General features: G+C 43.1%; 1 long non-coding RNA gene across 1 annotated transcript in view; it reads right to left on the bottom strand.

Annotated features, from left to right (window-relative positions):
* LOC137232961 (uncharacterized) overlaps positions 1–13,146 on the bottom strand; it is a 183,562-nt gene that overhangs the window by 61,977 nt on the left and 108,439 nt on the right. The window lies entirely within an intron of this gene.

Here is a 13,146-nt window from a genome sequence, read left to right on the forward strand (position 1 = left end):
TGGTGGTACCCAAGGATCACTTCATGAATACAGCAGATGTTTCCATGGGAAATCTTGGCTTTTGGTGGTTAGCACTTTAAAAGCAATAGAGGAGAGATGGAAATAAAATTAAAAGCCTCCTAGTTTCAAGTAAATGCATTTTTCATCTAAGAAAAATCAATGTCTTCACACCAAAGGCATCTATGCTGTAAGGATCCACCACAAGGAGTTTCTTAGTCATTAGATGAATGTCTTTAAGCAAATGACTTAGTTAAAAGACGGGGGTTTCAGTTCTAGCAGTTGTCATATGATCACCTGCCTGACTTCACACGGTCTCCTCAGCTTCATTATCTGTAGAGTGGAGGATATAATAATACTCCCCAGTACTGCTGTGAACACTAAATAAGTTGGTTGATGTGGGTCAACGTTCTGACAGAATTGTAAGTTAGTACCTAAATGTTAGCTATTAACATTTTGATCCAATGATGTGAACCAGCATCAAGATGGAAGAGGAAAAAACCAAATATAAGACAATGACCTAGTTTTCACTGTACCGGACGTCAGGAAAGGAGGGTCACCTCAGGAGGAGAGCCTTATAGAGCTAAATTACAAATGGAAAGGGTGCTGCAGTAAACTCACTACATGACTGGTCAAAACATTAGCCTTTCCCCATTGCAACCACCTTAATCCTTCCTCCTGGGTCTGTCTGGTTGAAATCACACACAGTGGTCTAAACAGGCAATGGCATCAATTAAGATTTAGGTCAGAGCCTCTGAAGTAGCCAGTGATTTAGTTTCTGGGGTTAAGGAAGACAAAAATCTTACCAATGGCTGGATAAGAATAACATTCCTTTCTAGTGTGATCATCCTACATCAAGGAAATGTTTGAAATGTAGGCAGTGTAGTATGACGTGCCTGCTAAAGTTATTATATGGTTGAACTTTTGAAAAACACAGCGGCACAAATGTGTTTTATCAATCTTTCCTGTTGGTAAGAATCTTGGAGAAAGCGAATTGGACTCATCTCCCAGTGCAGTTCACTCTAAAATGGATCATTGTTCGAAAGGACTCATTTTGCCCTGTTGGATTCCGGTCCATCTGCTTGGAGGCCCCTCTCCCGTCACCATCATTGTAACATCCTGTGCTTGCTCCCAGAATGCAGCTGACCGTCATTAGGCTCAGAGTAAGTTGCAATTAGCAAGGCTCTCAGCTTGTCTCCCAAGGAACTTATTTTTCAGTGGAAATTTTTGTAATGTTCCTGTCTGATTTTTTAACTCTTCCCTGGAGACCAAACTCCCCAGCTCAGTCCTCGGCAATGCGATTCTAAGAGTGAATGATACCATACCCTTTGGGACCAACTAATTACTGTAATTTCTTAAATTTAGCTACTAGCTGTTTTGGCATCTTCCACACAGTATCCCTTGCAAATTAATCCTGCCGAACTATGAAACGTCTGGCTTTTCTGTTTGAACAATCAGAGATTTACAAGACAGGATCTTGGCTCTCACAAGGCCTCTTCAGTGTGGTCAGGGGTAGTAAGCAAAAGCCTCAGTGTTTCAGGGACCCACTTGCATTTATTTACTGGGAGAAAGTGGTAAGGTGTTTGCCAAGGTCACCCCATTCAGTGACCTAGGGGCTGCTCAAAACTTACCGTGGATAACCACAGCTGCTTTTCCCGTCTCCCCTGGGCCCACATGGCCATTTGCAAAGTTGAGAAGGAGAGATAGGGATGGAGGATAATCAGAAATCCAAACAGATGGAGGAAGGCCTTGAACTTAAAAGGCAAACAATGATGATTTATTTAACTTACAGATAAAATAAACATAATTTAATCTATCAACTATATTTATTCCTGTGATTTCTCATTAGCACAGAAAATCAAGAGTTGTCTATGCTTTAAAGGTTAATACAGGGAATTCCCTGGTGGTCCAGTGATTAGAACTCCAGGCTTTCACTGCAGAGGGTGTGGGTTCAATCCCTGGTCAAGGAACTAAGATCCTGCAAGCCACGTGGTGTGGCCAAAAAAAAAAAAGGTAATACAATGGTTTTTTTTTTTTTCTATTTATTAATGACTCACTCTGAGGTAAATACTCGACCACTTGGGCACCTTACAAATCGACACAAATGAAACAAATGATCCCAGTAGTTTTCCGACTTTAAACTCGCTTGAAAAAAAGTTTCATGTTGGCAGGGACTGTTGGTCTTGTCCCCCTCAGTGCCCAGCACCCTGTAGGGACTCCATCAATATTCGCTGACTGATGACTGTTACACATGTGGGTCGATATGATAACGAAGGAAAGCTAACTTTAAAAAATCCTTCTTGTATTTCCTTTCAATAATGGTACCTCTGTGATCCTGTCTGTCACCTAGATAATGAGATATATACCATTTTGACTTTCTTTATGGAGGTTGAATTGAATTAAATTGGACTGTTCCATTCATCCTAGAAGACTTTTCTATATATATATTTCCACACTCGCCTCTTCTGGAATTCTCTTTTCTTGTCAAACCCTACTTATTCTTTAGGTTCCTTCTCATTTTTGAAAACTTATTCTCTCTCCTCTTCCTCCTACCGGCTAATAAGTATCGAGTATTTAATGTGTCAAATACTGCTTTAGATACTTGGTGTATATTGAACACTCAAAGCCATGTATTGACTCAGAACCTTCAAAACCAACCAGTGAGGTAGGACTGTTATTACCTCCTTTCTGCAGATCAGACACTGAGAAACAGAAAGGTAAAGTACATTGCTCAAGAGCACACAGCGGCTGGGTAGTAGAGGAGGGATTCTAACCCAAGCGGTTGGCTCCAGAGCTGCCCTCTTAAAGACTCCACCAGTTACTTCAGCCCTCCTGGATCTGCCCATTTTCTGAATTCCAATGATCACTTTTTTTTTTTCTTACAATATAGATAATAATGACCATTTCATTAAAAATGGGCTTATACTATACATTCCATTGTATCTGTTGTTTTGAATTTAGTTCACATCTTTTCATGTCTTGGTGTGTAGATCATCTTTATTCTTTTTTTAACAGTAACATAGTATTTCAAAGTGCGGATTGCCAAAGTATAATAAGGACGTCACTGATGGACATTCTGATTGTGTTCATATTTTGAGTAACATGCACAATTTCATCTCAGCCTCAAAAGAAAAGAAACCTGTGCTAGGTTGAGCTCAACCTCAACTTGAGAGTGTTAGGCCAAGAAGATCATCTATGCTATTAAGAAATAAGTTATTCATCAGAAAGAAAATATGACACAGAACAGACCAACACTTCTCTAACTGGGTATTCAAGGAATGCTATTGTTAATTGGTGTATGTGAAACAATACACCAATTACGCCAATGTTAATTGGTGTACGTGAAACAATCTTTTCCCTCTGCAATACTTTGTTTAACTATGAAATAGATATATCTCTCTGCTAAATCATCCTGGCAGGAACCCAGGAGGGCCAATCCCTGCATCAGAGGCCTGCTTAGAGTAAGATATTACACAAAAGCACGACTGAAGTTTCCCTATAGCTAAAGCAAACAGCCAGCAATATTTTCTCTGAAAAAATGCTCAGGGCAAAAGTATTCTTTGCTCTGCTATATTAAGTGCAACTCTGTTTTTCAATCAAGCTGTGATTAAAATACTAGACCAGATTCAAATTTGCTTTCCTGCGGAAAGTCTGTTTTGCCTACAATATGTGCAGCCCAAGAGGGTGGGTTTCTTGCTTTCACAAAGGATTGCCAGGCCTGCTGCCCACTCGTCTGGTGGCAGCTCCCACCGGGGCTTGGGAGGGGATGGGATGACTTCCCCTTCTGCCCTCCCATGACCTGCACTTGGGTCAAAAGGAGCAGCTCACAGGTCCCCAGAAGTGCATTGGTGCCCGGATGCCTTGCTTCTTTGCTCAGGCCACTTTTTCTTCCCATCACAATCTCCTCATGCTTTTCTATATCCTTCCTATTCTACAAAGACCATCCTGAGTCTACCTCTCCTGAGCAGGCTTCCTGGCTTGAACGGTTTTTCTTCCCCTACACAGTAGGCTCATTCCTAACACTCACTAGGTCATTCATTCATTCATTCAACAGATATTTATTGAGCACCTACCAAGTGCTAGAGATATAACAGTGAACAAAACAAGTCCTGCACCCACGGAGCTGGCATTCCAGGGGAGGAAACAGACAATAAGCAAATACACAGGTACTCCTATGTTAGGTGATAATAAGTGCAGGTAGTGGAGTGGGTGTGTGAGATGGGGATGGGGCTATTTTATAAAGCATGGAAGGGGAGGGTGGCATGATAAGGTGACATGTGACTCAAGAGCTGAATGGGGAAAGGGCGGGGCCTGATGAGAAAAGAGAGGAACCTTGCACCTATCTCCTGGAAGGTCCTTCTGGTTCAAAAGTCCTGAGTTGGGCACATGCTTGGCCTTTGGGGGAACATCAAGGAGGCCATTTAGCTACTTGTTAAACGTGATTTTTGTTTTACAAATGTATGCTCTCTCCTCAACTCAAATGTAAGATTCTTGAGAATGGGGCTTTATGTTGGAGATAATAGGTGACACATTTTGACATGCTTTCTTCAGTAAAATTCCACTCTTTGAGGTACACCACTTTGCAGTATACATCCTTGGGCCCTCTCCAGCCCTTACCTAAAACTTTGATTGGATTACTACCCCTAGCTTTTGGCAGCTCCAATATCCCAGTAAAATACTGATGTTCTTAGAGTGGAGGTCAGGTGTGTGAGACTTCTATGCCTGCAGCCACTACAGCACTTAGCAAGCCAGCACAGATAATCTCATCATTTTAAGAAAATGGATTCTCAGTTCCAAACAATATGAAGTAACGCCTTATTTAATGCCTATCTTTGCTTCAGGCAAAAAAACAAAAATGCAAGGAAAAAAGAAACCAAGAAAGTAAACAACTTAAAGCAACCAAAGAAACAAACAAATGCCGTCTAGTGGCCTTAAGTCTTCCCAAATCAATCCTTCCAAAATCATAGCGCTTTCATTCAGTGGGTCTTTTATCTGTCTTGCCATAAAAATGAAGAAATTTTGAGAAAATGAAATACCTATGTACTAAATACCTTGGCTATTTTATTTTAAATACAGTTGTATGCAATTTGTTAATCCTCACTGCCATTCATAACTGAGTCATCGGTGCTTTTGAAAGCTGTATAATGGAGAGCATGTGGTGTACCGTTGTTGAAATGTGTTTATGGTCATCATATAACTCATAACTCAGGTCCCTTGTCAGCCATAAGGTCCATGAAGACACAACCTCACTAAATCCAATACTATATTATAAGGAAAACTGGATTTGATGGACTCGAGTCATATTTGCCGTGCTTCTTGAAGGCATGAAACCTACTGTAAGTGGTTTTAATTCCTTGACCACTTCCCACATATGAGCTCCTTGAGGATGGGGACTTTATCTGCTTGGCTTCACTGCGAGATCCTCAACACCATGCACAGTGCCTGGCCCAAACGGGGCTCTTAACAATTGTTGAATAAATAACTGTTAAGTTATTTTCTAAAAGGAGATATGTTATCTGTGATGGTTAATTTCACGTGTTACCTTGGTCAGCCCAAGATACCTGGATAAGCGGCACTATTCACAATAGCCAAAACAAGGAAACAACCTAAATGTCCATCAACAGATGAATGGATAGAGAAGATGTGGTATGTATATACAGTGGAATATTACTCAGCCATAAAAAAGGACGAAAGAATGCCATTTGAAGCAACATGGATGCAACTAGAGATTACCATACTAAGTGAAGTAAGTCAGAAAGAGAAAGACAAATACCGTATGGTATCACTTATATGTGGAATCTAAAATATGGCACAAATGAGCCTATCTACAAAACAGAAACAGACTCACAGACATAGAGAACAACAGACTTGTGGTTGCCAAGGGGGAGAGGGGCGGGAGAGGGAAGGACTGGGAGTTTGGGATGAGCAGATGTAAACTATCATATATAGGATGGATAAACAACAAGGTCCTACTGTAGAGCACAGGGAACTACATTCAATATCCTGTGGTAAACCATAATGGAAAAGAAATAAAAAAAAAGAATGTCTGTATGTGTATAACTGAGTCACTTTGCTGTACAGCAGAATTTGGAACAACATTGTAAATCAACTATACTTCAGATAAAAAAAAAATTAAGTTAAAAAAACATACCCAGATATTTGGTCAAACATTATTTCAGAGGTTGCTGTGAAGTTATTTTTTTAAGTAGGATTAACATTTGTAGACTCAGAGCAAAGTAATAACCCTCCATACTCTGGGCGGGCCTCATCTAATCAGACGACGGCCTGAAGAGAAAAAAGACCAACTTCCGCTTTGAGTAAGAGTTCTGCCAGCAGACTGACTCTGTGCTCAACCGCAACATCAAATCTTCCCTGGGCCTCCCGCCTGCCAGTCTACTCTGTAGATTTTGAACTTGCCAGCTTCCATGAATGCATGAGTCATTTCCTTAAAATTAATTTCTCTTTATATGTACATATATACACACATCCTACTGGTTCTGTTTCCCTGCAATATCCCTTAGTCTTTTCCTCTCTCAGTGAATTAGTCAATATATAAATGTAATTTACCAGGAAGTATCCTCAACCACCAAGACCCTACAGTCAACGAAGCCAGATCAGTGACACAACCCCTGACACTAGCAGTTGACCTCAACTTCTCCACTCTGGTGGAGGGATAGAGAGCATTACCTCCTCAATGGTCTGTCTCTCTTGTGATGTAAAGCCCTGCATATTTTCCCTCTAGAGAAACAGGTGCTAAGAGAACACGGAACTTGCTACAGCCATGCTGCGATGCTGTTATGTGAGAAGGCACAGGCTCACTACTGTGTTTTTTGGGGAAAATACTTGCCATGGTTATGCTGAGCCACTGATAGTATCACTTCCTCTAAATATTTCCACTCTTTACAAGTGAAGCTGTGGGTGGGGAATTTCAGAGTCACGGAACTAGTCCAAAGGTTATGAAAGGTTCACGGACACGGTACCATTTGATGATGACTATGTGCTCATTAGTCCCATATACTCTAAGGAAAAGATGAATCTAAAAATACATCAGTGGGGGCTTCCCTGGTGGCGCAGTGGTTGAGAGTCCGCCTGCCGATGCAGGGGACACGGGTTCGTGCCCCGGTCCGGGAAGATCCCACATGCCGCGGAGCAGCTGGGCCCGTGAGCCATGGCCGCTGAGCCTGCGTGTCCGGAGCCTGTGCTCTGCAACGGGAGAGGCCACAGCAGTGAGAGGCCCGTGTACCGCAAAATAAAATAAAATAATAAATAAATAAAAAGACATCAGTGGGAAGGCGCCAGGGGAGTTTTGTATGAAATGTGGACTCTTCAGGATCTAGCAATGTGGTTAATACTCATGGTGGTCATTTGCTGATTGGGCAGAGGATGCTTTTGAAAACGAAGTTTCACATAGATCCTTGCACCAAGGGTTTATGCGGTAGGGGAAGTGGCCAGTGAGAGTGAAAGCTTTCCTTAATGCGCCCACAACCAGCACATTTCTCCACCCAGGAGTCCTTTTTATTTCTTCTTTTCCTCCATTTAAGGCCCCTTTCCTCCTTTGATGTCTTTTTCCTTTTGGCTCTCAAGTGCCTAATTCATTCACCTTTTATCCCTAGTTAAAACCTGTTTCTAACATGTTTAGAGATGTGCATGAGAGACGGAGAAATTTGGGAAGCATTGTGCCTTCCTGCAATCATACTCCAAGTCTTCATCTTTGGCAATGACCTAGCACTGTCAACTGATAGAGACATTGTCACTTGTTTACACAACAGAATGCTCTATAGCCTTGAAAATGAGTTGTCAGTATTTACATCGACATGGATAACCCTCCAAAACAACGTTGAGCCATAGAGCCAGTTATGGAGGAATGCATATGGTATGATTACACGTGTTTCAAGTTCCCAAACAGGCAGAAATCAACTGCATATACACATAAACTATATATAAATTAATTTATATATAAATTGCACATACACATATATGTATACATATAGGCACATGAAGCCAATCTGAAAAGTCACGGAATGTGATTAACACAAAACTTAAGACCGCAGTTCCTTTCAAGGGTTGGGAAGGTGGGCAGTGGGTACACGTGTGTTTGTTTTCTTATTTTTCCAATTATTTGGAAGGTATGTACACATTACGTGTACCTCTTTGTAGTATGAAATGTTTCGCATTATTTAACTATTTTTCTAAAATGAAACTTATCTGGATTACCAACCCTTGTTTACCACCTTCCTTGGAAAGTGGAGGGAGGGCCTTGGGGGAGAACAGCTGCCTATGGAAATTAAATAGAGTTGAGTTATAGACCTCCTTTAACCAAAGCTTCTAATCTGAAGTGAATGTGTAAAGGAATGTGGATGCATTGGCATCTCTCTGCCTGTTACCTTATTTCACCTCTGCAGTTACTCTGAACCCCCAGGGTTTGTCCTTAGGGCAGAACTACCCTGCACTGGAGCCTGGGGCTGTGTCAATTTCAGGCAGTCTTTCCCATCACTGCCTGGACATTTGGGAGCCATTGTGGTCACAGTGAAGTTGCTTATTTTGATGACCAAAAAGCCTGCAGCACACAGGGTGGCTTGGACACTCCCTTCCGAGGACGTCCAGGCCATTCCTGGCCCTGCAGGGTTTCCATATCAAGTGTGCCGCCAGTACAATGAGTACCATGATTCTTTTCTTTAAACTGACTCACTTTTAGGGTGGTGGGGGATGGTGAATTGGGGGAAGGTGGTCAAAAGGCACAAACTTCCAGTTATAAGATAAATAAATGCTAGGGATGTCATGTGCAACATGATAAATATAATGAACACTGCTCTACGTTATATAGCAAAGTTTTTAAGAGAGTAAATCCTAAGAATTTTTGTCACAAGGAAAATATACTTTTTTCGATGTCTTTAATGTTGTATCTATATGAGATGATGAATGTTCTACTATAATAATCATTTCATGATGTATGTAAGTCAAATCATTATGTTGTACACCTTAAACTTATTCAGTGCTATATGTCAACCATATCTCAATAAAACTGGAAGAAAACAAAAAAAGAAAAATAGACACTTTTTCAAAAATTAAAGACATGTAAATTAAAAAATAAAAACCTACTTTCATGCCACTCCTGCAAATAAAAACACATTGCCATTGTTGTTACTAGAAGGTAGTCATTAAAAAAATAAATGCAGGAAGACGAAACCATGATACTACATTTTAGCTAGCTACCATTGCCTGCTGATGGCTTATAGCCTGAGGTCTACTTTCTCTTTGTGCCAAAGGTAAATGGCCACAGGTCAGAGGGGTCTTTAGATCAGGCCTATGACACAGGATCAAAGAGAGAAATGGAAAAGATTTCTCTGTATGACAATGTCTAGTGACTCAATGTGATTAAATGCCATATCTGGGTACCAAGTACCAGATCAAATTATCATATTGTGTCCCACACTTTGGAACTTTTGATCAAATGAGTTTATGGGGAGACAGAGAAGCAGAGGGAAAGTGGAGGAGGTTTGCGGTAGGATGTGTCTTCACGTGGTGTAGTTTCGTACAGGACAGGATAAGTCTAAAGGAGCTTCCCCATGCTGGTACCTGGGTCCTTTCTCCAAGTGGGACCTCACAAGGGAACGAGAAGGACCCTCCCCCCACCCCAGGGCCCTTGAGTGGATATGAGGTGTGTTGCAGGGAGGGAAGGGTGAAAAGAGGAGAGGAAAGCCATAAAGGGCACATCACCAAGCCAGCTACCACTGTGGGCAACTGAAGTACAAGTCCAGGTAGAAATTTTGAGAAAAGGTGAAAGACTGTCTTAGAGTTATTCCACTCGGGCCCAAGGAGCTGGGATATTTACAGCCCATTAGAGAGTTAACTTCTGGACATTTTCATTTGTCTTTGGGCAATTACAGTGACCCTACCTGGCCTGGAGAAAGCCTTCAGGTCATGAGAGAAAGGTGCAGGCTGTTAGAAGTCAGCCCAGTCCTGCTGAGGCCTGAAGGATGTAGGCAGGACTCTGACTGCTTCTACTATGCCCCTTCCCTGCTAGATACTTTAAAAATTGTTACCACATTTAATCCTTACCCACAGCCCTTCCCCACAGCGATTAATTTCCCCTTATTTACATATAAAGGAAGAGGCACCAGGAGTTATATCATTTGACCAAAGTCATACAGTCTGTGTTCTCCTGCACCTCTGGTTATACCTTTCTAGTCTTCTTTTTCCTTTCTTTTTTAAAAAAATATTGAGGTGAAACTCACATAATGTAAATTAGCCAATGTAAAGGGAACAATTCAGTAACAGTCAATATATTCACAGTGCTGTGCAACCACCCCCTCTATCTAGTTCCAAAACATTGGTATCACCCCCAAAAGAGGCCCCATACCCATTAAGCAGTTGTCCCCCATATTTCCCTGCTCCCAGACCCCAATCTACATTCTGTTTCTATTGATTTACCTATTACGGACATTTCGTTTAAATGGAATCATACACTTTGGGGGCCTGGTTTTTTGAGGTTCATACATGTTGTAGCATGTATCAGACCTTCATTCTTTTTTTTTTTTTTAACTTATTTTTGGCTGCTTCGGGTCTTTGTTGCTGCGTGCAGGCTTTCTCCAGTTGTGGCGAGCAGGGGCTCCTCTTCGCAGTGGTATGCGGGCTTCTCACTGCGGTGGCCTCTCCTGTTGTGGAGCATGGGCTCTAGGTGTGCAGGCTTCAGGAGCTGTGGCGTGCAGGCTCAGTAATTGTGGCTCGCAGGCTCTAGAGCACAGGCTCAGTAGTTGCGGTGCATGGGCTTAGTTGCTCCGCCACATGTGGTATCCTCCTGGACCAGGCATCGAACCTGTGTTCCCTGCGTTGGCAGGTGGACTCCCAACCACTGCGCCACCAGGGAAGCCCCAGAACCTTCATTCCTTTTTGTGGCTGAATAATATTCCATCGTATGGTTATACCAGAATCTATTTATCCATTCATCTGCTGATGGACATTTAAGCTGTTTCTACTTTTTCGCGATTGTGAAATCGTGCTGGTATGAAAGCATGAGCCCCTGTTTTCAATTCGTCGGGGTATATAGCTAGGAGTGGAATTGCTGGGTCATGTGGTAATTCTGTGTTTAACTTTTCAAGAAACTACCTAGTCTTCTTAGAGAGTTCATTCTCCTCTCCCTCTATTTAAATGTTAGGATTTCTTGAGGTTCCTTCCTAAGCCACCCCCCTCATTTCTCACTTGATATTCTCTCTCAAGGACGTTTCATCCATACCCATGGCATCAATCAGCATCTATATGTTCAGGATCCCCAGGACACTGCTCTGAGTTCTAGACCAGCATGTCAACTGCCTGGCTGACATCTGCCTCTGGATGTGTTCAAGGCCCTCCAGAATCATCCATTGCAGAGCGGAACTCACGCCAGGCCTGGCCATTCACCAGCTACTCTAGTCTCTGTGAGCGGCAGGCAGCGTCGACATCCACGAGGACGCCCCAGCCAGAAAACTGGGGAGCGTCTCAACACTCCCCCTGGGATCTCTCTCCTATTTACCCCCAAGTCCTGTTGATTTTCCTTTCTTGATGGCTCTTTATCTGTCTAGCTCCGCCTCTACTGCTACCACCCTTGTCTCGTCTGTATTCCCGCTGATATCCTTGCTTGGCTGACTTCATCAGCCTTCTAACCAGTCTCCCTGTCAGCAGGTGTGGCCCGTCCCATCCACTCTCCACACGGTAGCAAAAGGGATTTATTAAAAATGCAGATCAGACCACGACACCCCAAGCTTCTCCACCAGTTTTAGAATAAGCAGCATCTTCACCGCTGCCTCTTTCTCTAGCCTCGTCCTGAGCCACTCTTCTCTTCCCTCTGGCCACACTGGCCTTAATTTAGCTGGACAATTCGGGTCTCCCGCCTCAGGGAGCGCCATAAGCTGCTCCCTACACCTGGCACTAGCCAGCCCTTTGCCTTATTCATGCCTGTTCTCCTCCAGTTGTCGTGGCCCCTGTGCTATGGAAACCTCGCTGACGCCCAGACAGATCAGGCTCCCCCGCGATGTGCTCTGGTCCTCATTGCACTTGGGTAATGATTAATCAACAGACTACAAGCTTTTGGGGGGCAGGGCAATGTCAGTTTTGCTCCATCTTACTTAAGTTTTGACTTAAAAGTGGCTTCCACACCGTGAATACTCACTAGAGACTTGTACAATAATTTAGTGACCTAATTCACGAGAAATGGTGGAGCTCTAACACGAAACTGAGTTCACACCCTGCCCTTTCCACTGCTCCCCTTTGCTCCATTCTTAGAACAGAAATGTCCTTAAAAATAAGCAAACTTGGGAGCAAACAGAAACAAGGGGGAAAACCGCTTGGCTGGTTCCCAGAGTTCTGTCTGGAGGATAGTTCTTCACACCCACTTCTGGGTGGGAAACCAGCTGCTGGGAGGAAGGGAGGGGCTCTCCAGGCAGGAGCTGAAAAGACCAGAGCCCCCGCCCTCACCTCTGGTCACTAGCTCCAGGACTAGACTGCTCACCGACCTCCTGGCAGCTTGAGATAGCATCTGACCCTTCTAGAAGGGTCTTTCCTCTTTAAAGCTGTATGTATTCTTCATTTTGAAGTAATTTCAGAAAGATAAAAAGTTGCCTCAAGTCTTTTGCGGAAGAAAGGCAATTGAATGAATGAACACATTAAATGGATTAATAAATACAGAGAAATGTAAGGGTGGAGCTGTTCGGGTGGCCCAGTGTGGACACAGAGAACAGTGTAATTTGTCCCCAACCCCTTAGAGGGGATACTAATGACCCATTCTCTGCAGAGCCTGGACACACACAGAGTCTGATTCTCATCACCACTTCTTGCCCCTCCGTCATTCCCATAGAGGCTGAAAACGACATTCTAAATGACTCTAATCCACCATAAACTGTAAGTGACAGCCCACACGTAGAGGTTCTGAAATAATTAGGAAAAGGAAAAGCTCAGGGTCATTTCAGGTAAGCTCTCCGGGGCCGGTAGGAAGGGGGAGGAGCGAGGCCGGTAGGAAGGGGGAGGAGCCATGTATTTTACACACCAGGAAGCACCTACCCAGGAAGATATGAAACTAGAATCACATAGGTTTTAAGTTGCACTAAAGCAGTGCCTCCAGGTCAACCTGAAGGGGGAGACTCTTTCCTCCTGAGGCCTGTTGAGTCCCTCCCAGCA

The sequence above is a fragment of the Pseudorca crassidens genome, chromosome 10 (genome assembly GCF_039906515.1).
Source record: "Pseudorca crassidens isolate mPseCra1 chromosome 10, mPseCra1.hap1, whole genome shotgun sequence".
Taxonomy (NCBI): Eukaryota; Metazoa; Chordata; class Mammalia; order Artiodactyla; family Delphinidae; genus Pseudorca; species Pseudorca crassidens.